Source organism: Lactuca serriola, chromosome 5 (assembly GCF_051521515.1).
Source record: "Lactuca serriola cultivar US96UC23 chromosome 5, Lser_US96UC23_V15, whole genome shotgun sequence".
In the NCBI taxonomy this organism is placed as follows: domain Eukaryota; kingdom Viridiplantae; phylum Streptophyta; class Magnoliopsida; order Asterales; family Asteraceae; genus Lactuca; species Lactuca serriola.
In genome coordinates, this window is record NC_136412.1 from 266520510 (window position 1) to 266525367 (window position 4858).

At 34.0% G+C, this 4858-nt stretch overlaps 1 non-coding gene across 1 annotated transcript; it reads right to left on the reverse strand.

Moving 5' to 3' along the window:
• Window positions 1–3540: 3540 nt before the first annotated feature.
• Window positions 3541–3647, reverse strand: LOC145056014 (small nucleolar RNA R71). Its single transcript, XR_013685555.1, has one exon. It is a non-coding gene; the product is annotated as a small nucleolar RNA R71 (small nucleolar RNA).
• Between the last annotated feature and the right edge of the window lie 1211 nt (window positions 3648–4858).

The following is a 4858-nucleotide window of genomic DNA, read 5'->3' on the forward strand; positions in this document are numbered from 1 at the left end:
ATCTGCAACCATTTGGTCCACCTCTTCTACTGTAGAGGGTTGCAGAGATGGTCCGCAGACTTAATGAATTTTTGCTTAAAAAAACACCTAAATAAATACATGTGTGTAGTGTATCATATGAATATACCACACACATTAAAACCATGAAATTAAGGGATATTAACTAAATTAACCATATTGTAAGTTAGTATTAAAGAAAATAACATTTAAAAAAAACAACCAACAAGGCCGGAATGAATCTTTCGGGACCATTTCAAACACCATCAAAAAGTAAACTTTTTTAAGTAAAAACTTATATTTTGGTTTGACATTTTGGATTTCATACCGAAATTCTGGATTTTTTTTGAAAAAAAAAGCTTTGGAATTTCAAGATTAAGTCAAACTCCGATAAACAATCCTAGAATTTTGAAAAAATACTTAGTTTTTTTTTTACTAAAATCTAACAAAAAGTTAAAAAAAAAAAACATAACGAATAGGAAATATATATGATACATGAACGTAAAAACATACATTTTTTTTGGAACAAAGTATATTTTTAGACAACTAGCAAGAAGCAAGCAAATAAACATTACAAAACAGTGCAAGCATAGACTGTTGTAACCAGCCAACTTAGTTTAAAGAATTTTAGTGACACCTATTGGAAATCCTTAAAAATAAAGTAGTAACTGATGAGTTTTTGTTAGGTGAATTTGGTGGACCATGGTTGTTGTTATTGTTATTACCTATGTTTCCTCATTTGTCTCCCATGGTAGGAGTATGAATTGAGATTTTTTTCGGTGTAAAGTCTAGGATGCTTTGAGTGGGTGAGGATGATTGAGGTGATGGTGAGAGGGTTTATGTTTCAGTTTCGGATGCACTTGAGAGGAGTATGTCCTCCCAAATGTTGATAACTGGAGGGGTGGATGAGGAAGAAGTACCGGAATCCGGTTGACTATTTCGAACCTTGGCTTGTTTCTTGATCCTATTAAGTGTATTCTCGATTTCCATGTCAATTGGCAATGGTGTACTTGTATGAAAATATCTAGGCATAAACAATTAGTAACACCATGTCCTCGACACTGACACCAATTTGTTAGGAGTACAAACCCAACAAATGATTAGGGTACAAAATGAACTCCAGATACATTGTTACTTTACACTAGAAAGAAGCACACGGCAAGCAGGGTCGATCCATAGAGACACGAGACAAATGATTATACCTATGTGCAAAGTATTTGAGTCACAATTACCGGGGGGGGGGGGGGTGATTTGGATTTAAATAAATTAAATTTAAACACATGCAATTAAGATAATAAAATGGTTGAGATCCTGTAGTAGACTCATGTGCCATGCATTTCAATCACATAACAAGGTTAAGTTATAATCTATCCAACTTGGTACATGAAAACACTAACAAGATCTAGCATTTTTTATATGTGCATATATATATATATATATATATATATATATATATATATATATATATATATATATATATATATCTTAATACTTTTAGCTATAATTTTGATTATTATAGAACAAAAGGTACTTAATCTGTTATATGTTGTTATGTAGTGTAAAATACATGCTCGGAAGCTATAACTAGGAAAATGCGAGCTTAGGCAAGAAGATAACACAAAAAGAATGTTGTTGGACAACTTGACCACTCGTCGATATTTTAGCCATAGCTCATGACTCGTAAATCTGATTGAAAAGATTCAAAATGATCTGAAAACTAGACAAAATTCCAGACAACTTTCATGTTTTGAGAAAATGTTGATTCCCAACTACCACGATGTGGTAAATCGAAAATTTGCGATCGTTGCTCTGACTTGGAGAATACGGGATTTCTATGAACACCACGACTTGGTGGCCAGATTTTAGGCAAGTATATATATATCCAAACATTAAGACGAATTGGGAAACTTCAAGCCAACATTCTGGAGAAGTATTGCGACAAAAACACGTTGAAAAATCATTAGAAGAGAAGGAAATGATTGGAGCTCAAGAGTTAAATAGATCTAGAAGAAAACATCATCAGTTCATTCAGTTTGCTAGAATTTTATCATGTCTATTCTAGTTACCTTTGATTTCTTGTTTGTTTCTATGTTAGTTATTGGCTAATCACCCTAAACTTCCGTTAGGGATGATGAACCTTGAAACTATGTGTTGATTTCATGCTTTTATGACAATTTATTTGGCTTTTCTTATGTTTGATGAAGTATAACCTTAACATGTTGAAGTTTTAGTCTTTATTGCGTTTCATTCAAGTTATGTGTAGTAGATGATCATTCTAGCTGCATTGATTTGATTTCTAGTTGTTTATGATCATTAAATAATTAGATCTTTTGATTGAACATATCATAGAGTTAGGTAAATAAAGTTAATAACTTTGGTTGTGTTAGAGAGCATTAATTATCCATATTATGTGCTTGAATTGCTATATTGATCACATATTAGTAGTTCCTAATTTCATCATTCATAGTCCAATTTATCTTTATATCAGTTTTGTGTTTAACTTGTGTTTGATCATTGCATAGTAGTTCATAAATTAAGAAAAAGTAGAATTCTAAACCATAGTAACTAGTATTAATTAATTAGAAGTCAATATAAATTGTCTAGTAGAAATCAACCATAGGGAAAGGGAATTTGGAAGTAACAGGAGTACTCTTTAATATTTGAAGTAAAAACTGTTTTCTTTGTTTGCTTAGTTGGTATTGTTTGATTTAAGTTAGCTGGACTTTAAAAATTAGTAAAAAACCCCCAATTTACTTGTTTATTTAGTTAATTATTAGTAGTTATTTTATTAACTAGAATTCCGTTCCCTGTAATCGACACTCGACTTACCCAACTATACTATAATCCGACTAGGTACATTGCCTATAGGAGCATTAGTTAGTTAAGTTAGTTGGGTTTATAAATTTAAATTATAGATAGGTAGTCTTGTGCTTATCATGTTTTTGGCGTCGTTGCCGGGGAACGGTCACTTTTTAGTTAAGTTTTATCTACTATTTTTTTGTCTAATTTTCTAAATTTACGTTTTATTTTTCTTTTCTATTTAATTTACAACGCCGTGGCAATAATCACCACGTCATGGTCGTTAAACGGTGAGTTTTTATTTTTTCTGTTTTTGTTCGTTTTTACTTTTTTTTGTTTTGTTTTGTTTCAAAAGACGAGATGGCCAACATTGCGGACATGCCTATGGAGGCATACAAGAAGCGAATTCGTGAGGACACTGGTCAGGGACTTGTGCAACCCAAAATTCCCGCCCCTAAAAACTTTGAGCTAAAGGGACACATTCTTTCCGCGCTAAAAGATATCATATTCTACGGAAAAGATCATGGAGATACATACAAACACCTCAAAGAACTCAATGATATCGCTGATTATTTCAATATTACAAACGTTCCATGAGAAACAGTGTTGTTGAGAATGCTTCCAGTTACCTTCAAAGGAGCAGCAAAGGACTGGTTGAAGGCTCTTCCACCCGGTGCAATCACAACATGGGCTCAAATGCGTGAAGAGTTCATCCAAAAACTTTTCCCACCAACGAAGGTTTCTAAACTTAAGAAAGCCATAGCCAATTTTGAACAACAAGCTCGGGAATCATTGTATGAAGCCTGGGAGAGATATAAGGGGTTACTAAGAAATTGTCCCCAAAATGATCTTAATGAGCAACAAGAAGTATCAATCTTTTATGATGGGGTAAACATGACAACTAGGCGACTCCTCGATTCTCAAGGACCATTAACAAAGAAAAATCCCGCTACTATTAAAGAGATAATTGAAGAATTTTCAAAGCATTCAAGAGAGTACCACAACCCTCGACAAGACGGAGCAAAGGGAATAAGACATGGTGCTACGGAAGACATGGCAACATTCTTGGTAATGTTAAATAACATGGATCGAAGAATGACAAAAATGGACCAATCCATGCACGCAATATGTGTGGGTTGTGAAATTTTCAATGGTCCACATTTGACTAAGGATTGCCATTTGGACGACAACGAGAATAGAAGAGCTCAAGTTTGTTATTCTAGTGGAGACCGATTTGATGAAGATTGGAGGAAGCCAAAAAAGAATGGTTGCCCAATGAAGAGTACAGAAAGAAAAAATAAAGAAAAGTATAAGCAAACCGGACGAGGATTTTTTCCAAAAAGAACAACCACCACCTGAGCAGAAGATAAATATTGAGTTAATGATTAATAGGTTCATGGAGGTTTCTAAAAAACGACATGATGCAACTGATGTTACCAATAGAAATCAACAAGCTTCCACAAAAACATTGAGATTCAACTTGGGCAATTGACTACACTAGTTCACGAACGCTTGCCACCTAAAATTACCGATCACAAGATGCAATCACATGTCATGGCCATATCCATTGAAGAAGATATGATTTCTGAGTCCATAGAGGCATTAGATGAAGACATGAAGCAACCCGAATCAATGCCAAAGCAAAAGAAGATTCACGAAAAAATGGTGCTGAAACACCGTTCTCATGACTTGAAGAACCAATGCTCACGATGTGGGATCAGTCTGGGTAGAAAAAATCTTCTTTTATTAAGGTATATCAACCACCGTTACCGTTTCCTTCTTGAGCTAGAGTGCATCTATTGGAACAAGAATATAAAAAGTTTATGCAACAAGTCAAGGGTATTCCAATTAATACCCCATTTGTTGAATCATTAGTCAAAGTTCCTGAATACGTAAAATTCCTTCAAGATCTACTCGACAGTTGCCAATAATTAGAAAAGACGTCCAAGGGAGTTCTTAGCGAACAATCTTCAATGGTAATTATGGAAGGAATACCATAGAAATTGGGAGATCTCGAACGCTTTAATCTACCATGTGAGTTTGGAAATAACACAAAGACATT